Source organism: Oncorhynchus gorbuscha, linkage group LG18 (genome assembly GCF_021184085.1).
Source record: "Oncorhynchus gorbuscha isolate QuinsamMale2020 ecotype Even-year linkage group LG18, OgorEven_v1.0, whole genome shotgun sequence".
In the NCBI taxonomy this organism is placed as follows: domain Eukaryota; kingdom Metazoa; phylum Chordata; class Actinopteri; order Salmoniformes; family Salmonidae; genus Oncorhynchus; species Oncorhynchus gorbuscha.
In genome coordinates, this window is record NC_060190.1 from 64,201,004 (window position 1) to 64,228,295 (window position 27,292).

The following is a 27,292-nucleotide window of genomic DNA, read 5'->3' on the forward strand; positions in this document are numbered from 1 at the left end:
GAGAGGGAGGGGGAGAGAGAGGGATAGAAGGAGGGAAAGAACCAAATAAGACCAGCAGAGGGAAAACGAACAGAAGGAAAAGCAAAATGACAAGACAATATAAGACAAAACATGACAGTACCCCCCCCCACTCACCGAGCGCCTCCTGGCGCACTCGAGGAGGAATCCTGGCGGCAACGGAGGAAATCATCAATCAGTGAACGGTCCAGCACGTCCCGAGACGGAACCCAACTCCTCTCCTCAGGACCGTAACCCTCCCAATCCACTAGGTATTGGTGACCCCGTCCCCGAGAACGCATGTCCATGATCTTATGTACCTTGTAAATAGGTGCGCTCTCGACAAGGACGGGAGGGGGGGAGGGAAGACGAACGGGGGGTGCGAAGAAAGGGCTTAACACAGGAGACATGGAAGACAGGATGGACGCGACGAAGATGTCGCGGAAGAAGCAGTCGCACAGCGACAGGATTGACGACCTGGGAGACACGGAACGGACCAATGAACCGCGGAGTCAACTTACGAGAAGCTGTCGTAAGAGGAAGGTTGCGAGTGGAAAGCCACACTCTCTGGCCGCAACAATACCTTGGACTCTTAATCCTGCGTTTATTGGCGGCTCTCACCGTCTGTGCCCTGTAACGGCAAAGTGCAGACCTCACCCTCCTCCAGGTGCGCTCACAACGTTGGACAAACGCTTGAGCGGAGGGAACGCTGGACTCGGCAAGCTGGGATGAGAACAGAGGAGGCTGGTAACCCAGACTACTCTGAAACGGAGATAACCCGGTAGCAGACGAAGGAAGCGAATTGTGAGCGTATTCTGCCCAGGGAGCTGTTCTGCCCAAGACGCAGGGTTTCTGAAAGAAAGGCTGCGTAGTATGCGACCAATCGTCTGATTGGCCCTCTCTGCTTGACCGTTAGACTGGGGATGAAACCCGGAAGAGAGACTGACGGACGCACCAATCAAACGACAGAACTCCCTCCAAAACTGTGACGTGAATTGCGGGCCTCTGTCTGAAACGGCGTCTAACGGGAGGCCATGAATTCTGAATACATTCTCAATAATGATTTGTGCCGTCTCCTTAGCGGAAGGAAGTTTAGCGAGGGAATGAAATGTGCCGCCTTAGAGAACCTATCGACAACCGTCAGAATCACAGTCTTCCCCGCAGACAAAGGCAGACCGGTAATGAAGTCTAAGGCAATGTGAGACCATGGTCGAGAAGGAATGGGAGCGGTCTGAGACGACCGGCAGGAGGAGAGTTACCCGACTTAGTCTGCGCGCAGTCCGAACAAGCAGCCACGAAACGGCGCGTGTCACGCTCCTGAGTCGGCCACCAAAAGCGCTGGCGAATAGACGCAAGAGTGCCTCGAACACCGGGATGACCCGCTAACTTGGCAGAGTGAGCCCACTGAAGAACAGCCAGACGAGTGGAAACAGGAACGAAAAGGAGGTTACTAGGACAAGCGCGCGGCGACGCAGTGTGCGTGAGTGCTTGCTTAACCTGTCTTTCAATTCCCCAGACTGTTAACCCGACAACACGCCCATAAGGAAGAATCCCCTCGGGATCAGTAGAAGCCACAGAAGAACTAAACAGACGGGATAAGGCATCAGGCTTGGTGTTCTTGCTACCCGGACGGTAAGAAATCACAAACTCGAAACGAGCGAAAAACAACGCCCAACGAGCTTGACGGGCATTAAGTCGTTTGGCAGAACGGATGTACTCAAGGTTCTTATGGTCTGTCCAAACGACAAAAGGAACGGTCGCCCCCTCCAACCACTGTCGCCATTCGCCTAGGGCTAAGCGGATGGCGAGCAGTTCACGGTTACCCACATCATAGTTGCGCTCAGATGGCGACAGGCGATGAGAAAAATAAGCGCAAGGATGAACCTTATCGTCAGACTGGAAGCGCTGGGATAGAATGGCTCCCACGCCTACCTCTGAAGCGTCAACCTCGACAATGAATTGTCTAGTGACGTCAGGAGTAACGAGGATAGGAGCGGACGTAAAACGTTCTTTTAGAAGATCAAAAGCTCCCTGGGCGGAACCGGACCACTTAAAACACGTCTTGACAGAAGTAAGAGCTGTGAGAGGGGCAGCAACTTGACCGAAATTACGAATGAAACGCCGATAGAAATTAGCGAAACCTAAAAAGCGCTGCAACTCGACACGTGACCTTGGAACGGGCCAATCACTGACAGCTTGGACCTTAGCGGAATCCATCTGAATGCCTTCAGCGGAAATAACGGAACCGAGAAAAGTAACGGAGGAGACATGAAAAGAGCACTTCTCAGCCTTTACGTAGAGACAATTCTCTAAAAGGCGCTGTAGAACACGTCGAACGTGCTGAACATGAATCTCGAGTGACGGAGAAAAAATCAGGATATCGTCAAGATAGACAAAAACAAAAATGTTCAGCATGTCTCTCAGAACATCATTAACTAATGCCTGAAAAACAGCTGGCGCATTGGCGAGACCGAACGGCAGAACCCGGTACTCAAAATGCCCTAACGGAGTGTTAAACGCCGTTTTCCACTCGTCCCCCTCCCTGATGCGCACGAGATGGTAAGCGTTACGAAGGTCCAACTTAGTAAAGCACCTGGCTCCCTGCAGAATCTCGAAGGCTGATGACATAAGGGGAAGCGGATAACGATTCTTAACCGTTATGTCATTCAGCCCTCGATAATCCACGCAGGGGCGCAGAGTACCGTCCTTCTTCTTAACAAAAAGAACCCCGCCCCGGCCGGAGAAGAAGAAGGCACTATGGTACCGGCGTCAAGAGACACAGACAAATAATCCTCGAGAGCCTTACGTTCGGGAGCCGACAGAGAGTATAGTCTACCTCGAGGAGGAGTGGTCCCCGGAAGGAGATCAATACTACAATCATACGACCGGTGAGGAGGAAGGGAGTTGGCTCGGGACCGACTGAAGACCGTGCGCAGATCATGATATTCCTCCGGCACTCCTGTCAAATCGCCAGGTTCCTCCTGAGAAGTAGGGACAGAAGAAACGGGAGGGATGGCAGACATTAAACACTTCACATGACAAGAAACGTTCCAGGATAGGATAGAATTACTAGACCAATTAATAGAAGGATTATGACATACTAGCCAGGGATGACCCAAAACAACAGGTGTAAACGGTGAACGGAAAATCAAAAAAGAAATAGTCTCACTGTGGTTACCAGATACTGTGAGGGTTAAAGGTAGTGTCTCAAATCTGATACTGGGAAGATGACTACCATCTAAGGCGAACATGGGCGTAGGCTTATCTAACTCTCTGAAAGGAATGTCATGTTTCCGAACCCATGCTTCGTCCATGAAACAACCCTCAGCCCCAGAGTCTATCAAGGCACTACATGTAGCACCCGAACCGGTCCAGCGTAGGTGGACCGACAAAGTAGTACAGGACCTTGATGGAGAGACTTGAGTAGTTGCGCTCACCTGTAGCCCTCCGCTTACAGATGAGCTCTGGCTTTTACTGGACATGAATTAACAAAATGTCCAGCAACTCCGCAATAGAGGCACAGGCGGTTGGTGATCCTCCGTTCCCTCTCCTTATTCGAGATGCGAATCCCTCCCAGCTGCATGGGCTCAGTCTCAAAGCCAGAGGGGGAGATGGTTGCGATGCGGAGCAGGGAAACACCGTTGATGCGAGCTCTCTTCCACGAGCCCGGTGACGAAGATCTACCCGTCGTTCTATGCGGATGGCGAGAGCAATCAAAGAGTCCACATCTGAAGGAACCTCCCGGGAGAGAATCTCATCCTTAACCACTGCGTGGAGTCCCTCCAGAAAACGAGCGAGCAGCGCCGGCTCGTTCCACTCACTAGAGGCAGCAAGAGTGCGAAACTCAATGGAATAATCCGTTATGGACCGTTCACCTTGGCATAAGGAAGCCAGGGCCCTAGAAGCCTCCCCACCAAAAACTGAACAGTCAAAAACCCGAATCATCTCCTCTTTAAAGTTCTGGAATTTGTTAGAGCAATCAGCCCTTGCCTCCCAGATAGCTGTGCCCCATTCTCGAGCCCGGCCAGTAAGGAGTGAAATGACGTAAGCAACCCGAGCTCTCTCTCTAGAGTATGTGTTGGGTTGGAGAGAGAACACAATCTCACACTGCGTGAGAAAGGAGCGGCACTCAGTGGGCTGCCCGGAGTAGCAAGGTGGGTTATTAACCCTAGGTTCTGGAGGCTCGGCAGGCCAGGAAGTAACAGGTGGCACGAGACGTAGACTCTGGAACTGTCCAGAGAGGTCGGAAACCTGAGCAGCCAGGTTCTCCACGGCATGGCGAGCAGCAGACAATTCCTGCTCGTGTCTGCCGAGCATGGCTCCTTGGATCTCGACGGCAGTGTAACGAGCGTCTGAAGTCGCTGGGTCCATTCCTTGGTCGGTTCCTTCTGTCATGCAGGTGAAAGAGGACCCAAAAGCGACTTAACAGAAACAGAGTTTATTTAAATCCAAAACAGGGAATAACAAAAATCCTCTAGTCTGTAGAGGGGAATAACTAGAGAAGCGGCCACAGACTGCAGGTCGCTTCGGGTAGGCGCAGGCCGTAGTTGATAGAGCCACCTGCTCACACGCAGCATCTGATGAAGGCAAAAAAACACGACAGGACAGGGCGAAACGCAATCACAGCATGGTGAATACAAAACAAGGAACCGACGGGACAGGAACGGATCACAAAGGAATAAATAGGGACTCTAATCAGGGGAAAGGATCGGGAACAGGTGTGGGAAGACTAAATGATGATTAGGGGAATAGGAACAGCTGGGAGCAGGAACGGAACGATAGAGAGAAGAGAGAGCGAGAGAGTGAGAGAGGGAGGGGGGAGAGAGAGGGATAGAAGGAGGGAAAGAACCAAATAAGACCAGCAGAGGGAAAACGAACAGAAGGAAAAGCAAAATGACAAGACAATATAAGACAAAACATGACAGTTGTAGTCTACAGTCAATATGTTGATTACAGGAAAGATCAAGAACAATAAAAAATGATTTAATTTCATTATTTGGGGATTTATTGACATTGACTCAAGGAGTCGCATCATAGACACCTAAATATAAGGTGAATAGTTTATGTGATTACACATCACAACCAGAACTTGGATCAATCTCCAAGACATATGATACTCGAACAGAGTAACATATTGTGCAAAATAAATTGAGGTTTCACATTGAGAGAGAACATTTTCTACCCGTTACAATAAACACATTATTAAAATAATTTGAGCAACATTTTCACACAAAGTCTGATCTTTAAACAAATAAATTATTTCTTATCACAGAGTGATGATAACAGGTACAATTCCCAGTTTGGGTAAATAATCATCATGGAGAATCAGTGATTCTGTAGCTCAAGTTGATCAATAACAAATGGTTAACTAATACTGGTACATACCTCACAGAAGATGCTCAATATAATGTTAATATGACCATATCGTTACAACAATTAAATTGTAACAAAATAGCTTATTCTTGATAAGTGTTGACCTTTAAACAGATCGGTAACAGATCATCACAAAAAGATGGAAGATATAATACACATTTAGGGTTAGAAGTCCTCATGGAGGACAGTTGAAGTTGATCATTAATAAGCAAATTATCAACATAATCAACACATGATGATGCTTCACAAAACAAAGGTTATTAACATTACAAAAATGCAGTGTTCGCAGATTTCAGTGTTTTATATTAGATAAACATGTTAACTTGTTCAGTACAACTGCAATGAAAAGTTTCAATCGAAACAACTTTTAACATCCTGCACAAGCAGAATATGAAGAAGATCTCTGATCACTGTCCATCACATTAATGTTAGACCAACATGGTCCATTGAGTTTGTTTGAGAGTGGAGTTCCAGTCTGTAGGACTCTACCAGGGCTTCCAGAGAGCAGTGTGGACTGGACTCTTCTCTTTGCTGGTGCTGTCCTGGGCTGGGAGCTGAACTGAGGCAGGTCACTCTCCCTTCTGTTCTTATTAAAGGATGGATGCAGGCTCTGGAAGTGGCTCAGCAGTCTTCTCTGGGTCTGTGTCTTCACATCATCCTTGGTCAGGAAGTGCACAATCTCTTGGACACAGCTGGAGTAACCCTGATTGAATGGTGCTGAGGAGGAGCTCACTGACGGGTTCTGTTGCTATTATCTCCAGGATGTCGGCTTTCTCCTTTTTGAAATCTGGCTGCTGGTTGAGGCTCTCTCCAAGAGAGACTTGAGCTGCTCAATGCTGTTGTTGAAACGATCTCTGCGTAACTTCTCAACCACTGGCTTTCTTATCTGCAAGAAGAGGAGAGTCATTAATAATATTATTCTGGATACAACAGATCTGACATGAATGGATGATATCTAGAAGCAAAAACTGAAACAATGCAACACTATTTGTAACTAAATGTACCTTGTTGGTCAGAGTCAGGTGCTCATTAGAGTAGATCACAGCTGAAGTGATTGTAGGTGCCATGGCTGGATCTCTGTGCTGTACTGGTCTCTGTGTAGAGTGAATCTGATGTTTAATACCTTCATCTCTCCTATATATAGTCAATAATCTGCATATGAATGTGTGGGTCTTGGGCTTGTTGGAGTTTCTCACAGTCTGTAGCCAATGGGTGAGCTTGGAAGGACAATGAGGAATGTGGAGCTGCCACATGCTCAGTGTTCTTATTGCTGGGGGACAATGGTCACGTCTCATGGAACAGGTGGAGAGGTGGGGGGGGGTGGAGAGAGACTCAGAGTGTTGTGTGAATCTGGGAAGCCAGTGACCCTTAGATCTGCTGCCTGATGTTAGGATCAATGATGCTGAGAGAGCACACACTCATCATCACGACTTACACGTTTGAGACTGACGCAGATCCCCTGCGTGAAAATGTTTTTTTTTAATGGTTGCATACCTAAGAGAATATAGTTTCAAAATAGAGAAATTAAGTTGCAATTAGATTCTTGGAAATGGAATAGGCCTTTCTAAAATTTGTTTCATGGAGAATTTGAACATGAGGTTTTAACTATAGTAATTAGATTCCGTTCATTTTTTTTAAAGCAGAGCCTTTTAAAACGTAATAATGTGTAGTAAAAAGTAAGTTGACATTCACCCCCTGGTATATTTATGTTGCAATACTGCTCTTGTGTCTGTGTATTCACAGATTTGACAGACTACTGCCAGAGGTAGTGAAGTCTGGAGGTAGCAGATGTGTCCTCTGTCTTGAGGCTGCTGGTCAGTGTGAGTAGAGGACTGATCTGAGTTTCCCACAGTCCTGTGTGCTGTGATCAATGCACTACAAAAACTGCTCAGTGGAGCATTAGTGACAGCTTTTGACTCTGTGTTGTGCTATAGACCGAGCCTGACGTCACAGACCATCTGGATTCTGGAGGGAAAAAACAACTACAGGCTCCTTCCATACTGTTTGACAATCAGATATTTATTACATTTTATTCCAGAATTGTTTTTTTGCAGACTACATTAAAATAACATTATACTCTATCTACTCCCTGATGTTGGGATCAATGATACTTACAGAGCACACGCTCATCATCACATCTTATATGTGTGACACAGAACCTCTACATTAAATGTACAGTGTAACTTAGTCCCCAACTACAGTATAAAGCCATTGTTGAATGTATAGTGTTTCAATGCTTTAGCACTTATTCAGTCACATTTTATTATCTCACAATGGATTTTACCGCTGACAAAAATATATGCCTGTATATAGAACAAATATTTATAATGTTCTGTCTTGCTGAATTTAGTTTCAATTCCATTTCTTTCTTTATTGAGTCAAATTAGCTTCCACTAAACAACAGAAATGTTCCTTGTTAAATGCTAATTAATCTCTACACAAGCAGTTCCTGTCAAAACCCTGGGGGGAATGTTTTTTTAAATCAGACATACATCAATTAAGAAGGTAGTAAATACAAACCTTTTGAATGTCGGATGATATAGACTTGTATAGCATATGGCGGATCAGAGTGAGTCAAGATTGGACTAAATACTTTAGATCTTTCAAGGATATACGTTTTAGATATAAACTGTATCATCTTTGACTCTACAATCTGATCATGTGTAATATAATGTATTTCCTGATCTGTTACCTAATTCCTCTTAAACCTTGTCATAATTTTAAAAAACACTTGTGCAGTCCTATAATTCGTTGTCTAATTTCAACTGGTGAAGCTAAGCTTTACCACTGTCACATAGCCCCTGATCCCACAGCCCTGGGTGTAATATGTGAAACATAAAAATAGCTACTACCTATTCATGATTTTGTAGCATTTTGATGCAGAGGACATATCTGTGATATAATTCATATCTAGAATTCAATGATGAAACCTTACTAGTGAAATTCCTTCTCACCCCTCATCATACAGGGTACAGAAGTCTATTGTCCCAAAGGCAGTCTGTGAGTGAGTTTTCCTTGGTTTCCCACACTCTCTCCATTCACTGCTCTCAATGGGGGAACAATAGAAGTGTGCCTTATTATAATGCATCATATTAGGTATTCAGTTTCGTCCGGTTTCTAGGCAACCATTAAAAATGCTTCAATTACCAAAACAGCATCTGGTCGTAGAGAAGGTTCCCTGAAACTTGGATTGGAGGAAATTATTTGAGTTAAAGAACAATCAGCACTATAGACATGTCTTGGTTCTGACCTAAATTGAATCAATGAGAGACAAGTGACATGTTGATTTTAGCAATCACCTTAACCCTAACCTTAATCCTAACCCTAGTTTTACTGTACATCCCTTCTAAACACTAACCACAACCCTTACTCTAGCTTCATGTCCACAACCTGTTTCAAACCTAACATAACCCTACCATAACTCTAGCTTCATGTCCACACCCTGTTTCAACCCTAACCCTAACCCTACCATAACTCTAGCTTCATGTCCACACCCTGTTTCAACCCTAACCCTAACCCTACCATAACTCTAGCTTCATGTCCACACCCGTTTCAACCCTAACCCTAACTCTAGCATATACCCACGTGGGTGATTTAAAGATGAACTGAGGTCCACACTCCAGTCCAGTCCAAAACTAGGGTTAGAAACTCTAGACCACCTTTACTCCACACACAGAGATGCATACGTAGCCTAGTGGTTAGAGCGTTGGACTAGAAACTGGAAGGTTGTGAGTTCAAACCCCCGAGCTGACAAGATACAAATCTGTCGTTCTGCCCCTGAACAGGCAGTTAACCCACTGTTCCCAGGCCGTCATTGAAAATAAGAATATCTTCTTAACTGACTTGCCTGTTTAAATAAAGGTAAAATTAAATACAAAGCTCTCTCCCGCCTTCCATTTGGTCAAATCTGACCATAATTATATCCTCAATATTCCTGCTTACAAGCAAAACCTAAACCAGGAAGTACCAGTGACTTGCTCAATACGGAATTGGTCAGATGAAGCGGAGGCTACGCTACAGGACTGTTTTGCTAGCACAAACTGGAATATGTTCCAGGATTCATCCAATGGCATTGAGGAATATACCACCTCAGACATCGGCTTCATCAATAAGTTAATCGACAATGTTGTCCCCACAGTGACCGTACGTACATATCCCAACCAGAAGACATGGATTACAGACAACATCCGCATCGAACTAAAGGCTAGAGCTGCCACTGTCAAGGAGCGGGACACTTATCTGGACGTCTATAAGAAATCCTGCTATGCCCTCAGATGAACCATCAAACAAGCAAAGTGACAATACAGTATTAAGATTTAATCCTACTACACCGACTCTGACGCTCATCTGATGTGACAGGGCTTGAAAACTATTATGGACTACAAAGGGAAACCCAGACGCGAGCCTACCAGACGAGGAAAATGCCTTCGCTTCGAGGCAAGCAACACTGAAACACGAGAGCTCGATGACTGTGTGATAATGCTATTGGTAGCCGATGTGAGCAAGACATTTAAACAAGTCAAGATTCTCAAATAAAGGTGACATAAAAAATACATTTAAAAGACAAGGCCGCTGGGCCAGATGGATTACCAGGATGTTTACTCAAAGCATCCGCAGACCAACTGGCAAGTATCTTCACTGACATTGTACACCTCTCCCTGACTGAGTCTGTAATACCAACATGTTTCATGCAGACCACTGTAGTCCCTGTGCCCAAGGAAGCGAAGGTAACCTGCCTAAATGATTACCGCCCCGTAGCAATCCCGGATACCCTAGACCCACTCCAATTCGCATCCGCCCCAACAGATCCACAGATGACGCAATCGCAATTGCACTCCACGCTGCCCTTTCCCACCTGGACAAAAGGAGAATGCTGTTCATTGACTACAGCTAGGCGTTCAACACCATAGTACCCAAGAAGTTCATCACTAAGCTAAGGACCCTGTACTCCCTGTTCACCCACGACTGCATAGCCAAACACGACTCCAACACAATTAAGTATCCTGACGACACAAAAGTGGTAGGCCTGATCACCGACAACTATGGGACAGCCTACCTATAGGGAGGAGGTCAGAGAACTGGCAATGTGGTGCAAGGAAAACAACCTCTCTCTCAATGTGAGCAAGACAAAGGAGCTGATCATGGACTACAGGAAAAAATGGGCCGAACAGGCCCCCATTAACATCGACGGGGCAGTAGTGAAGAGGGTCGAGAGTTTCAAGTTCCTTGGTGTCCACATCACCAATTATCTATCATGGTCTTAACACACCAAGACAGTCTTGAAGATTGCACGACAAAACCTATTCCTCCTCAGGATACTGAAAAGATGTTGCATGTGTCCCCAGATCCTCAAAATGTTCTACAGCTGCACCATCGAGAGCATCCTGACCGGTTGCATCGCCGCCTGGTATGAGAACTGCTTGGCATCTGACCGTAAGACGCTACAGAGGGTAGTGTCAGAGGAAAGCCCATAAAATTGTCAGACTCCAGTCACCCAAGTCATAGACTGTTTTCTCTGCTACCGCACGGCAAGTGGTACCGGAGAGAAAAGTCTAGGACCAAAAGGCTCCGTAACAGCTTCTACCCCTAAGCCATAAGACTGCTGAACAATTAATCAAATGGCCACCAGACTATTACATTGACCCTCTCCATTTATGTTGTACTCTGCTGCTATTCACTGTTTATTATCTATGCATAGTCACTTCACCCCTACCTACATGTACAAGTTACCTCTAACCTGTAGCCCCTGCACACTGGTACCAGTACCCACTGTATATAGTCTTGTTATTGTTATGTTATTATATTATATTTTTTACTTAGTTTATTTGATAAATATATTCTTAACTCTTCTTGAACTGCACTGTTGGTTAAGGGGTTGTAAAGTAAGCATTTCACGGTAAGGTCTACACTTGTTGAATTCGGCGCATGTGACAAATATTTTGATTTGAGTTGGTAGTGTTAATGCACCTTAAAGTTGGTTGCCAACTGCCATATAAAGTCCAAAAAAGAAGCCTGGAAGAGGAGAGATTACTAGAAACAAACTCAGTTTACCCTTTTATCTGGATTAATTGTTGGAGTAGAGAACCTTGTTCATTTCGGCTGAAATAACAACCCAGTGTTTATATCCCAGACAGATTAGCTAGCAACAGCAAACTAGCTAGCTAACTTTCCATATGTTTCATGCTTTTTGACCTGTCCCCATGAATAAGGTTGGTTCAGAGTTTGTTTTGATATTTCACCTGTGTGTCCTGATCGTGTCTGGTGTGGGTGGACAAAATCATCATGCGCGTGTGGTCAGCATGTGGTCAGCATGTTAGACACATAAAGCCATCACTATTTCTGTTCCTGCTCAAAACTGGGACCACTGTAGATTACTTGATTGAGATAGAATATTTTAATCTTCCAAAATGTCATTACAAATCTTTGCAAAAGTAAGTGTGACCTTATAGAGTAGATCGGTGTTGTAGACTATATTAAATATGTTGATGACAGTAGAGAGAAGGAAAGATCAAGGACAATAAAAAATGATTTAATTTCATTATTTTGGGATTTATTGATATTGCCTCAAGGAGTCGCATCATAGACTTGAACACCTACATATAAGGTGAATAGTTTAGGTGATTACACATCACAACCAGAACTTGGATCAATCTCCAAGACATATGATACTCTAACAGAGTACAGGACATTTACTGTCTTTATAAAAGACAAAACAATATATTGTCTATAAAAAAACAAATGAGAGAACATTTTCTCCCCTTTTCAATATCCACATTATTCAAATAATGTGGGCAACATTTTCCCACACAAGGTCTGATATTTAAACATTTCATTTGATTTCTAATCACAGAGTGATGATAACATGTACAATTCCCAATTTGGATAAAAAATCATCATGGAGAATCAGTGATTCTGTAGCTCAAGTTGATCAATAACAAATGTTTAACTGATACTGATATATACCGCACAGAAGATGCTCAATATAATGTTAATATGACCATATCACTACAACAAAGTTGTAACAAAATTGCTAATTCCTCCATACGAGTTGACCTTTACAAAGATCGATAATGGAGTGCAACAGTCTGAGTCATAACACCCATAAAAACCTAGAGGTCAAGCAGCGAAATGGTTCCAATTGTTTTTCCAACATTCATTTTTCCTGTATGGGATTTTAGAAACACTTAAACATGTAGTGTTACCCTGGTGTGACATTTTGATAACCATGAAAATCTATCTAGGACAAGGTGATTTTTATCAATATATTTTCCTGCATTTTCCCCCCAAATTAAATGCTAATTAGCTGCTAATCATAAAGAACTACAAATGCCGTGATGATCTGGACCAGACTGCCGAATCAAGGCAAAGGTAAGAATTTCTGGGTTAACTATCTAATGTTAGCTAAATGTACTAATGAATACATTGGCTACATTGGCTACATTTCTTTATGCTACATTTCTCTTTTGTGGAAGTTTTAAATTGACACAATAACTGTTAGCAAATGTGTCAGCTCGAGATGACGTGCAGGAGCTTGCAGGGATTTGTAGATTTGCATGATGTCTACTTTGATGCTGATTGTCATTTTTGAATCCGAGAGCAAATACAGATGAAAGTCACCTTGTCCGAGAGAGATTTTAAATGGTTAGCAAAACGTTATGCCAGGGTAAGCCTACACAAAACGTTATGCCAGGGTAAGCCTAAACAAAACGTTATGCCAGGGTAAGCCTGCACAAAACACAGCCCTTATCTTTTGTGTTTCTAAAATCCTCTATGGGAAAAATAAATGGTGGGTATTATGACACCTCCACTGTGGGCCTCTATAGACAATCAAAAAAAAGATTGAAGATAAAATACCCATTTTGGGATAAAAGTCCTCATGGAGGACAGTTGAAGTTGATGTTACTCATGAATAAACACATAATCAACACATGCTTCACAAAACATAAAAGTTTTTAACATCACAAAAATGCAATGTTCGTAAAAAAAAATGCTTTGTTTTACTTGTTCAGTACAATTGAAATTAAAAGTTTCAATTGAAACACAACTTTTAAAACAACCTGCACAAGCATAATATGAAGAAGATCTCTGATCACTGTCCATCACATTAATGTTAGACCAACATGGTCCATTGAGTTTGTTTGAGAGTGGAGTTCCAGTCTGTAGGACTCTACCAGGGCTTCCAGAGAGCAGTGTGGACTGGACTCTTCTCTTTGCTGGTGCTGTCCTGGGCTGGGAGCTGAACTGAGGCAGGTCACTCTCCCTTCTGTTCTTATCACAGGATGGATGCAGGCTCTGGAAGTGGCTCAGCAGTCTTCTCTGGGTCTGTGTCTTCACCTCATCCTGGGTCAGGAAGTGCACAATCTCTTGGACATACCTAAGTAACCCTGATTGAATGGTGCTGAGGAGGAGCTCACTGGCTGGTACTGTTGCTGTCTTCTCACGAACCAAACTGTCATCACTAAGATGTCAGCTTTCTCCATTTTGAAATCTGGCTGCTGGTTGAGGCTCTCTCCAAGAGAGACTTGAGCTGCTCAATGCTGTTGTTGAAATTATCTCTGCGTAACTTCTCAACCACTGGCTTTATTATCTGCAAGAAGAGGAGAGTCATTAATAATATTATTCTGGATACAACAGAGCTGACATGAATGGATGATATCTAGAAGCAAAAACTGAAACAATGCAACACTATTTGTAACTCAATTTACCTTGTTGGTCAGAGTCAGGTGCTCATTAGAGTAGATCACAGCTGAAGTGATTGTAGGTGCCATGGCTGGTTCTCTGTGCTGTACTGGTCTCCATGTAGAGTGAATCTGATGTCTAATACCTTCATCTCTCCTATATATAGTCAACAATCTGCATATGAATGTGTGGGTCTTGGGCTTGTTGAAGTTTCTCACAGTCTGTAGCCAATGGGTGAGCTTGGAAGGACAATGAGGAATGTGGAGCTGCCACATGCTCAGTGTTCTTATTGCTGGGGGACAATGGTCACGTCTCATGGAACAGGTGGAATGGTGGGTGGGGATGGAGAAAGACTGAGTGTTTGTGTGAATCTGGTGACCCCCAGATCTGCTGCCTGATGTTGGAATTAATGATACTGAGAGAGCACACACTCATCATCACAACTTACATGTGTTAATAACATTGATCCTCTACATTAAAACATTTGGTGATACAGAAGACCTTTTGATTGTTGAATATCATGCTTTTTTATACAGAGGAGTCATGTTTTTTTAACTAGGCAAGTCAGTTATGAAGAAATGTATATTTTCAATGACAGCTTAGGAACAGTGGGGTCACTGCCTTGATCAGGGTCAGAATGACAGAGTTTTACCTTGTTGGCTCAGGGATTCGATCTGCAACGTTTCGGTTACTGGTCCACCGCTCTAACCACTAGGCTACCTGCCACCACACTAAACACGGGCAGATGGGTTTGACCTTTCTGATTGCACTGTTATGAATGTGTTGTGGTCTGCTACAGGTCCATGTCAAGGTAGGGCTGTTAATCAAATCATTGCACTCTGAATAAGAAATATGACGTGAAATGTCTGTCAAACTACTTAAGATAAATTATAAGACCATTTATTTGGCTTCTAACTGATAAGGATTAAACTGATCAATTACGGTTTTCTCATTAGAGAAAACAAGTTTTGTCTGCACACTTTCACCACTTCTTTATACTGAGAGTGGAGGGAAATAACCGTCACTCTGGAGTCCAGAGGTAGCAGATGTGTCCTCTGTCTTGAGGCTACTGGTCAGTGTGAGTAAATAGCTGATCTGAGCTTCCCACACTGAGTCCTGTGTGCTGTGATCAATGCACTACAAAAGCTGCTCAGTGGACCCTCAGTGACAGCTATTGGCTCTGTGTTGTACTGACAGATGACATCACAGACCATCTATATGACATCACCATCTGGATTCTGGAGGAAAAGACTAGAACACTTGATTTTGTCCTAAAGGTGTGCTGCAAAGCATATACTGTACTGCATTTGAGTTCATTTCTACATTATTTCCTTTTAATCACATTGATTTTGGATTTTATTTGTATGTTTATGTTCAAATTGCTTTATGTTTACATTCAGATTATGATTTTGGAGAAACTTAATATTCAAATTAAAAAGTTTAAAATAAAGTATGCACAGTTTCTCACAAATTATATTTTAGATCTAATATCATGTTTCTTGATCCAGCTTCCACCCCATAGGAAGACAGACGAGAAAGAAAGAGTTAAACCCTGGAGAAAGTGATGTATTCAGATATTGTTTAATTCCCTTCTGTAAGTGTTGCGATTCCCCAGTGGTGTTCCCCAGACAGTCAGGTGCTGATGATGACGCTAAAGCTTGACTCTGCCCATTGACAGAGCTTCCACTAAACAACAAAAGTGTCCCTTGTTAAATGTTAATTCATCTTTCACAAGCAGTTCCCATCAAGCCCTTGGGGGTAAAGCTCATTACTGAAATATTTTTCTTATGAAACAGAAAGACATTGTTACAGAGAATCAATTCAAATTGAAAGCATGTTTGTGCGGCATGTTTCACTTTCAACCACACCTCACATACAAACGGCATAAAAACGGAACATATTACATTCATCTTGAAGAAGATGTAAGTATTGCTCGAATATGCTTAAAAAAAGCAAATGATTTAAATATGTCTTGAACCTTTTTAGTGATAATGTAAATATTTTATCAGATTTCTTCCTGCAAGACACAAAATACAGAACATTTTTGGGATCATTAGCAATAGATCCATTAATTTTCCCAGAGATTCAAACCCAATCTAACTTCTGACGGTCTAGGTTAGAGGTCCCAGTCTCTTGCCCCAAAGGGGCTCTGTGAGTGAGTTCTCCTCGGCTTCCCACACTCTCTCCATTCACTGCTTTAAATGGAGGGACAATAGAAGTGTCTTATTGAACATCACATTATGCAGCCCTGCAGACCTAAACCTTTATAGCACTAAGATGACAGTGCCTGTTTTGGCCTAACACCTGGAATAACTGATATCATGAACAAACAAAAAAGAAATCAATGATATGCAAAAAAATGATTTCCATAAAACAGGTGTTTCAGTAAAAACAACACAACCATATACCTCTGGGACTCATGGGATCAATTATCTCTTACACACTGTTACGTTCCCCAGCAAGACAACCGAAAGTTGTCGCTCAAACAGAAAGGGAAACAAACAGAGTCACTGATAATAACCAAAACGAAGCAGGTGGGGTTTTAGGGAGGGCTGAAAAACACTCATGGGGGTGTCAACTGAAAGTTGACTAGCAACAACAACTGGTACCTAAAAAGACTCCCACCATGAGCGCCCACTACACTTTCCCAAGAAGAGGTAAACAAAAGAACCCACACCAAACTTAAAGACAGGAAGTAAAAACAAAGTGGCGCAAAACAAAAACAGGGAAAATCAGCTAAAGGATTGTTTGTCTAAAAATCAAATAGAGAGAGCCAGCTAAAGGTGTTCCCCCCACATCTCTCAAGACAACTGTAGCACTGGACCAGCCTCTTAAATTGCACCTGGGACAGCACATTCCCACCCTCCCAGTAACGAGATGACAAACCAGCACATGTGTAATTAAAAAATATATATATACTGTATATTTAACCTTTATATACAATGATGGCCTACCCCAAACCCAGACATCGCTGCGCCAATTGTGAACCGCCCTATGGGACTCCCAATCACGGCCGGATGTGATACAGCCTGGATAACACATTTTGTTACATACAGCCTGTAACACATATTGACACCAATCGGGGAACCCCACCTGCTGACGCGCTAACTTCCAAAATATAAATGGAAAAACTCAAGCCTGTAACACACACTTCATTATACTTTAGTGACGTGTTAAATGAACAGCCTAAATTGTTAGTTAGTCATGTCTGACTCATCAAACCAATTCATGTAAAGTAATAATATATGAGTAGAAATGTATTTTATTTTACTCTGTAGATTTTGAACTTAGCACTAAGAGGTGAATGATATATATCTATATATATACATTTAGTGTGTCCTTCTTTCAAGCTCATTCTGTGCAGTCTTGGCTCACGGTAGGCTTTTCTTTCTTCAGCCCCATATAGCTACAGTGACCTCCAGAAGTATTGGGACAGTGACACATTTGTTGTTGTTTTAGCTCTGAACTCCAACACTTTGGATTTGAAATGATACAATGACTATGAGGTTAAAGCGCAGACTGTCAGCTTTAATTTGAGGGTATTCTCATCCACATCGGGTGAACCGTTTAGTTTTTATACATATGCGACAAACTTTTGGTCCCCATTTTAAGGGACCAAAAGTATTTTGACAAATTCACTTTTATAGTGTATTAATGTAGTGTCATTTTGAAGTCACTTTTATTGTAAATAAAAAATAGAATGTCTCTAAACACTTCTACATTAATGTGGATGCTACCATCATTACAGATAGTCCTGAATGAATAGTGAATAATGATGAGTGAGAAAGTCACAGCAGCACAAAGTAACATACAGTATCATACCCCCAGGACATGCTAACCTCTCACCATTACAATAACATGGGAGGTTAGTATTCTTTTTTTGGGGGGGGGGGGGGTAAAGTAACTTTCTCACTCATCATCATTAATGATTCATTCAGAATTATCTGTAATCATGGTAGCATCCACATTAATGTAGAAGTGTTTAGAAACATATTATATTCTTATTTACAATAAAAGTTACTCCAAAATTACACAATACATTAACATGAATTTCTATTGGGCACAAAATAATCTTAAACACAACCCAAACAAACAGCAAATGCGTCCAACAAATCATTAAAGTCACAAAGCTTAATGTAGTCATTGCCTGCTATGAATATGGAACCAAATACTTCCCGTTTTACGACTTTAATACACATGTGAGTTTGACAAAATACTTTTGGTCCCCTAAAATCTACAAAAGTGCTGTAATTTCTAAACGGTTCCCCCGATATGGATGAAAATACCCTCAAATTAAAGCTGACAGTCTGCACTTTAACCCCATAGTCAATGTACCATTTATTTGTTTATTTCATTGTACCAATACTTTTGGAGCTCGCTGTATATGTGGAATATCATAAATCAGTAGTGTAACTCTATTGGAAGCTTGTTCAGTGATAAGGCGAATGAAGTAACAGACAAGAGGATTTCATTTGATTTGTGTCTTTATTCAGACTGACTCACTGAATTACATCATCGAATACCTTGATTTAAGGTAAATATTTCAATAGAAACAAAGTGATTAAACATCTCAACCAGAACTTGAATAAATCTAAGACATATGAATCTAAGTATCATATGATCATAAGACTTATGATACTCTAACATAGTATAGGATACACAGTTTAAAATAGAGGTTTTATAAGAGAGAACCGTTTTCAATCATAGGAAGTATATACATCAATATCATAATAAAATGTGAGCAACATTTTCGCACATAAAGTCTGATCTTTAAAAATTAAGTTGTAACAAAATTGCTTATTCTTGAATACGTGTTGACCTTTAAACAGATCGGTATTAGACCATCACAAAAATATGATTAAATACCCATTTTGGGTTAAAGGTCCTCATGGATGACCATTGAAGTTGATGTTTATCACGAGTAGACAACTGATCAACATATGCTTCACGAAACATAAAGGTTATTAACATTACAAAAATGCAGTGTTTGTAGACTTCATTGTTTCCATAGCCAAAACTTTTAACTTGTTCAGTACAACTGAAATTAAAAGTTTAAATCGAGACATAACTTTTAAAACAACCTGCACACGCATAATATGAAGAAGATCTCTGATCACTGTCCATCACATTCATGTTAGACCAACATGGTCCATTGACTTTTTCTGAGTTGAGCTTTAGTCTGTAGGACTCTACCAGGGCCTCCAGAGGGCGATGTTGACTGGACTCTTCTCTTTGCTGATTCTGAACTGGGCTGGGAGCTGAACTGAGGCAGGTCACTTTCCCTCCTGTTCTTATCAGAGGATAGATGCAGGCTCTGGAAGTGGCTCAGCAGTCTTCTCTGGGTCTGTGTCTTCACCTCATCCTTGGACAGGAAGTGCACAATCTATTGGACACACCTGGATTAACCCTGATTGACAGCTGCTGAGCAAGAGGAGGAGCTCACTGGCTGGTTCTGTTGCTGTCGTCTCAGGAAGCAAACTGTCATCTCCAAGATGTCGGCTTTCTCCAGCTTGGAGTCTGACTGCTGGTTGAGGATCTCTGGACCCAGGAGAGACTTGATCTGCTCTATGCTGTTGTTGAAATGATCTCTGCGTAACTTTTCCACTACTGGCTTTCTTAGATGCAAGAAGAGGAGAGTCATTAATAACCTTATTCTGAATCCGACAGAGCTGACATGAATGGCTATATTCTAAAAGCAAATACTGAAACAATGTGACACTATTTGTAACTCAATTTACCTTGTTGATCAGAGTCAGGTGCTCATTAGTGTAGATCACACCTGAAGTGATTGTAGGTGCCATGGTTGGATCTCTGTGCTGTACTGGTCTCCATGTAGAGTAGATCACACCTGAAGTGATTGTAGGTGCCATGGTTGGATCTCTGTGCTGTACTGGTCTCCATGTAGAGTAGATCTGATTCCTACTGGCTTCATCTCTCCTACATATAGTCCATAATCTGCATATGAATGTGTGGGTCTTGGGCTTGTTGGGATTTCTCAGCCTGTAGCCAATGGGTGAGCTTGGAAAGACAATGAAGGAATATGGAACCGCCACATACTCAGTGTTCCTATTGAGGCGGGACAATGGTCACATCTCAGGGGAGCAGGTGGAGGGGGATGGAGCGTGTCTCACAGAATGCTGTGTGAATCTGGGAAACTGGTGACCCCCAGATCTGCTGCCTGATGTTGCAACCTGGTCTCAGAGCCTTTCGTATTATTCTGTATGTAAATACATGACACTATTTAGTATGTTACGTTTCATATGCTATGTATTAATTTGTGGATGTCCATAAATTCAGGAGTTATGTTAAAGGGTTACGGTTAGGGGAAAGGTTAGCTAAAAGGGTTAAGGTAAGGGTTAGGGGAAAGGTTAGCTAAAAGGGTTACGGTAAGAGTTAGGGGAAAGGTTAGCTAAAAGGGTTAAGGTAAGGGTTAGGGGAAAGGTTAGCTAAAAGGGTTACGGTAAGAGTTAGGGGAAAGGTTAGCTAAAAGGGTTACGGTAAGGGTTAGGGGAAAGGTTAGCTTAAAGGGTTACGGTAAGGGTTAGGGGAAAGGTTAGCTAAAAGGGTTACGGTAAGAGTTAGGGGAAAGGTTAGCTTAAAGGGTTACGGTAAGGGTTAGGGGAAAGGTTAGCTAAAAGGGTTAAGGTAAGGGTTAGGGGAAAGGTTAGCTAAAAGGGTTAAGGTAAGGGTTAGGGGAAAGGTTAGCTAAAAGGGTTAAGGTAAGGGTTAGGGGAAAGGTTATCTTAAAGGGATACGGTTAGGGAAAGGTTAGCTAAAAGGGTAGTAAGTGGATGCAAAGTAGCTAAAAAGTAGTAAGTTGTCAATTGTGCTTATTAGCTAAAATGCTTACGTTGTCTGTGGTGAGATTTGAACTCGCAACCTTTGGGTTACTAGATATTCACGCTATACACCCACCCACCGTCTAAGTAAATGTCTGTCTTATGTAATCATACTAAACATATCATACTAATTTCAATGTCCCTGATTTACATTTCCTATGTTATGTCTAGTCTATGAGACCAGGCTGGATGTTGGGATCAATGATACTGACAGAGCACATGCTCATCAGCACAACTTACTGGCTGACGCAGATCCTCTACATCAAACGGATGTGTTTTTGATGGTTGCATTTCTATGTGAATATTGTTTCAAAATAGGGAACCTACAGTTGCATTTAAGTTATTGGAAATGGAATAGAACTTTATAGATTTTATACATATTTTTAACATAATGTTCTAGCTATAATAATTTATTTATGTTGCAATACTGCTCTTGTGTCTGTGTATTCACAGATTTGACAGACTACTGCCAGAGGTAGTGAAGTCTGGAGGTAGCAGATGTGTCCTCTGTCTTGAGGCTGCTGGTCAGTGTGAGTAGAGAACTGATCTGGGTTTCCCACAGTCCTGTGTGCTGTGATCAATGCACTACAAAAACTGCTCAGTGGAGCATTAGTGACGGCTTTTGACTCTGTGTTGTGCTATAGACCGAGCCTGACGTCACAGACCATCTGGATTCTGGAGGGAAAAACTACCATAGGTTCCTTCCATACTGTTTCACAAGCATGTATTTATTACATTTTATTCAGGTAAACAAAAAATATCAGACTATATTACTGAATAATATTCTCTGTCTGTTTGGTGGAAAAGTACATTGTTATTAATGTTTAAATTGATGTGAGGAATGATGTTGCCAATAACACTGAACTGTGACTCTGCTCGCCAGAGCTTTCACACATTTTGTCCATTGACAGAAATACCTTCAAACAATAGAAGTGTGCCTTTATTAAGCTATTTTGTCTCTTAATACAATTCCCCAAAAGTGACTGGTGAGTAGCTTGTTAGTTATTAAATATTACTCCATTTCAATATGACTGAACTGCAAGTGTGCTAGGTACAAGAGTATAACAAAATAGCAATATTGCAACTACCATTATGAATAACCAGTTAATTACTTATGGTATTTTAAATCAGGAAACCAATTAGTGTAGTGTTGTGATTTTTCAAAAGTTGAGCATGTTACTGACTTGACTTTAGACACAACAACATCTGGATATTCTGATACACATATTAACAGAATAGTTGCATTGTAGTAAGTCAGGAGTAAATGTGTACTTATGTGGGTATTGTGGTTTTAGCCATATACAGTCATTGATGCTTGAACAAATTCCGGCATAAAGCTTGCTGGACAGCAAAAGGTTTTCTGAAGTTTGTGGAACTGCTTAAGGTGCATAACACTTTAGGTATAGTGTGTTTATTCATGCACTATCGAAGTTATCCACTTATGTTCAGGTAGTACGTTCTACATTGAAAGGATTTACACTATTTTTTATATATATAAATGAATGTCAATGCCAATGTATTTGTTTTAGAACAGACCTGACCTGTACTGTATGTGCATTCACTTTTATGTTTCTTATCCTTCAATGAATATTTTCTATGCGATAAAATTGACCAGATGTTGGATACTGTAGAGGTATGAATGACCCTACATATTCATCAGTTGTATATCATTGAGTTTTTCTGTCATTTCTTGTCAAGAGCATAAAACTGGGAGAACAATTCATTCCTCCATGAGACACATATATAGCATATACCTAATGATGTCATGCCATATTCCTCATCCCTCTGAGGTTTGAATGCAATATGAAAAGAGAAGTGAAATATATTATCAAAATATTTATTTAGTCTTTGAATGAAACATGTTAGGCACATTTGACAACCCTTTAGGCACATTTGTGTATGTGTGAAGCCATTAATAAGTCATTGAAAACAAAATAAACAATATGCTTTAACATTAAAATCATAGCATTTCCCATTAGTATAAAGGAAAGCAGGGTTCAAATTATACATTGACTCACATACCCTAAGAAAGTGGGATAAATCAATGGTCATATTTTCAATACTTCTACTTTATGACAAGAGTGGCCAGCACTCTGTATTTCAAACTCTGAGAACAAGTGTTTACAATCAGAGTAACCAACTCCGCTCTCTTTCAAGTAGCATAGATCAACAAATTCATCCAAAGGTGACTTTCCCAGGGAAAGGATAGAGCAGTACAACTGCTTATAACAATGCATGCAATGCATTTCCAAATCATTTCTAGAGAATTTGCAACACACACAAAACTAAGCTTCACAAAATCATTGTACTTTTAGACAAAATGTATTTAAAAAATATTATTCATTTAGCTATGTCTCTCTGTCAGTTGCGATCCAATATCTGCCAATCAGTTGCAGTCTGTCTATAGCAGCATCACAAGAGAATACATTAAGCCAAGGCCACAGTTAATCACAGCAGGGTCTGTGAGCTCTGACTGGTAATCTCCACGTCCATGCATCTATCAGTTCATTGTTCGAAGCAGAGTGGTACAATGTCCTCCTCTGGAGTGGGAAAGAGACGCAACATGTCCCTAGAATATTTGGAATAGCCGGTGGGTGACAGCAAGACCTTCTTGGGAGTGAAAAACAACACGGTTTTCTCCAGAATAGGAGATATGGGAGATGTAGAGATCCCGTTCTGTAGGTGTTCTCCAATAACTATCTTGAGTTTCTCCACGCCGCTGCTGCACTTCCTCTCCAACAGAGAGAGTTTACATCTGAAAAACAAGACAAGACACTCATGAACATCTCTTCTCACAAATAGGTTTTATTCATTTTGAACTCTTATGACCTGAAGTATTTCAGTGTAATTGATCATGAGCTTACCTAATGTGCTGATCTTTCACATTCATGCTGCCCTGAAGAGCAATGTCCAAGTAGGCAGGCATTTTCAGATGTTGGCCTTGAGTTTTCAGCTCGGAAATCAAGTAGAGATGTTGATCTTGCTAGGTCTTGATGGTGGTCTGGAGTTAGTGTTCTGATAGCTCCTCTGTTCTGCTGTGTTGCTGCTGTTCTTGGCTCAGCTGATGCTAAGAGCATATTCGATAGTGAACTCTGCAACTCCACTCTGTATTTATGTGCCTCCTCTCGCGCTGTCTCATGCTCTGCAGCCAATCAGAGGGCTCTGAAGGTGGGACAATAGTCTGTGGGAATAATAGCTGATTCCGCACAGGACAGGTGGGATGTTCTTTAAACCATATGCAAAAGAGGGTGGCCACGTTAGTCCCTGAGACCGTCTCTTTATACCCATGAGTACTCAGAAAAAGACTGTTCCCCATGTCAAGTTGTGATACAAATCAACAAAATGCAAATGTGACACATGCTAGGATCACCAGTCTTTTTCATCCTACAGCATCTAACTATCATTGCATTAGATCCCAAATCACATAATGACGATAAATGTGTGTAATAGTAATATTTCTGAAATGGCCTTTTCATGGGAACTTGGTCATGGCAAGAGTCTACTAGATCAGCTAACCAATCCTATTTGCTAATGGCCCAGATACATAATCAACTTTTGGCGTCTCCATAAAATGGTACATTTTGTAAACTTTCTCTTCAATATATATTTTAAGATTTTCTTCTGTAGAAATATTTAACAAAATATTGTGCAATTCATTAAATTATTCTTAATCTGAGTTATCAGGGATACAGATGGTTTGTCTGTTGGCACTAGACTGCCTTACAAACCAATCTCTCTCCCAGCATGGCTGGCTGTGCATGGGAACAGCCAGTGGGTCTTTGTGAGAGCAGACACACTTCTATTATGTCTCGGGGCTCAGCAAACTGCATTCAGAAGTGTGGGAAGCCGTGTGTCCCTGTGGCTCCCATCTCCAAAGAGAGGAGGGCGTGCGACTGGGGCACGCTCAGCGTTGTGCTGTAGAGCCAGCTGTGCTGTGGAGCTCAGAGGAGGTAAGTGTGCTGCCTGGGGCTCCTGGGAAACTTGAGTGAGTAGACAGACAGACAGACAGACAGACAGACAGACAGACAGACAGACAGACAGACAGACAGACAGACAGACAGACAGACAGACAGACAGACAGACAGACAGACAGACAGACAGACAGACAGACAGACAGACAGACAGACAGACAGACAGACAGACAGACAGACAGACAGACAGACAGACAGACAGACAGACAGACAGACAGACAGACAGGTCATCATCAGCTCACAGCTGATGCACTCTGATGGAGTCACAATACCTGTGAGGTCATCAGCTAGAGACTTGTTTCTAGATTTCATCCATTCATGTCAGCTCTGTTGTATCCAGAATAATATTATTAATGACTCTCCTCTTCTTGCAGATAATAACGCCAGTGGTTGAGAAGTTACGCAGAGATCGTTTCAACAACAGCATTGAGCAGCTCAAGTCTCTCTTGGAGAGAGCCCCAAACCAGCAGCCAGATTTCAAAATGGAGAAAGCCGACATCCTGGAGATGACAGCAACAGAACCAGTCAGTGCGCTCCTCCTCCTGCTCTGCAGCTGTCAATAAGGTTTACTCCAGCTGTGTCCAATAGATTGTGCACTTCCTGACCAAGGATGATGTGAAGACACAGACCCAGAGAAGACTGCTGAGCCACTTCCAGAGCCTGCATCCATCCTCTGATAAGAACAGGAGGGAGAGTGATCTGCCTCAGTTCAGCTCCACAGCCCACCACCAGCAAAGAGAAGAGTCCAGTCCACACTGCTCTCTGGAGGCCCTGGTAGAGTCCTACATACTGGAACTCCACTCTCAAACAAACTCAATGGACCATGTTGGTCTAACATTAATGTGATGGACAGTGATCAGAGATCTTCATATTCTGCTTGTGCAGGTTGTTTTAAAAGTCTTGTTTTGATTAAAAGTTGTCATTATAATTGTACTGAAGAAGTAAAAAAGTTTTTACAAAGAAAATGTCATGTTATAACCTTTGTTTGTGAAGCATATGTTGATTACGTTGACCATGTGCTTATTAATGATCAACATTAACTTCAATGGTCATCCATGAGGACCTTTAACCCAAAATGGGTATTTAATCATATTTTTGTAATTATCTGTTACCGAACTGTTTAAAGGTCAACACGTATTCAAGACAGTACAATTGTTGTAACGATATGGTCATATTAACATTATATTGAGCATCTTCTGTGAGGTATGTACCAGTATTAGTTAAACATTTCTTTTTGATCAACTTGAGCTACAAATCACTGATTCTCCATGATGATTATTTACCCAAACTGGGAATTAAACCTGTTATCATCACTCTGTGATTAGAAATCAATGAACTGTTTAAAGATCAGACTTTGTGGATGAAGATGTTGCGCACATCATTAATGGTGTGTATATTGTAGAGGGGAGACATTTTTTTTCTCTCAACATAAAAACCTTTATGTTGTCTTTTATAAAGACAGTAAATGTACTCTATACTCTGTTATAGTATCATATGTATTGGAGATTTATCCAAGTTCTGGTTGTGATGTGTAATCACATAAACTATTCACCTTATATTTAGGTATTCAAGTCTACGATGTGACTCTTTGAGTCAATGTCAATATATCCCAAAAAGAATGAAATAATTTGTTATTGATCTTTCCTTCTCTATACTGTCATCCACATATTGATGGTAGAATACAACACAGATCTACTGTATAAGGTCATACTTACTTTTGCAATGATTTGTAATGAAGTTTTGGAAGATTAAAATATTATATCTCAATCAAGTAATCTACAGTGGTCCCAGTATTGAGCAGGAACAGAAATAGTGATGGCTGTATGTGTCTAACATGCTGACCACATGCTGACCATCACGCACATGTTGATTTTGTCCACCCACACCAGACACGATCAGGAACTGAAGGGTTGAAATTTCAAAACAAACTCTGAACCAACCTTATTCATGGGGACAGGTCAAAAAGCATGAAACATATGGAAAGTTAGCTAGCTAGCTTGCTGTTGCTAGCTAATTTGTCTGGGATATAAACATTGGGTTGTTATCTTAGCTGAAATTAACAATTGTAACGGCGTTCTTCGTTTGTAGAAAGAGAGTCGGACCGAAATGCAGCGTGGTGGTTACTCATGTCTTTAATGAAACAATCGCGATACATGAAATAACTTCTACAAATGCAAAACAACAAACGGAACGTGAAAATCTATTACAGCCTATCTGGTGAACACTACACAGAGACAGGAACAATCACCCACGAAATACAAAGTGAAACCCAGGCTACCTAAATACGGTTCCCCATCAGAGACAACAAGAATCACCTGACTCTGATTGAGAACCGCCTCAGGCAGCCAAGCCTATACTAGACACACCCCTAATCAACCACAATCCCAATGCCTACAAAAACCCCAATACGACAATACAATAAACCCATGTCAC

The 27,292-nt window shown here is 41.7% G+C and overlaps 4 pseudogenes; 1 reads left to right on the forward strand and 3 right to left on the reverse strand.

Annotated features, from left to right (window-relative positions):
* Positions 1 to 5,770: 5,770 nt before the first annotated feature.
* Positions 5,771 to 6,437, reverse strand: LOC124002354 (annotated as a pseudogene).
* A 6,990-nt stretch (positions 6,438 to 13,427) lies between these two features.
* LOC124002514 lies at positions 13,428 to 14,138 on the reverse strand (annotated as a pseudogene).
* Positions 14,139 to 19,238: 5,100 nt separating this feature from the next.
* LOC124002602 lies at positions 19,239 to 19,850 on the reverse strand (annotated as a pseudogene).
* Positions 19,851 to 24,646: 4,796 nt separating this feature from the next.
* On the forward strand, positions 24,647 to 25,637 carry LOC124004191 (annotated as a pseudogene).
* The last annotated feature ends 1,655 nt before the right edge of the window (positions 25,638 to 27,292 follow it).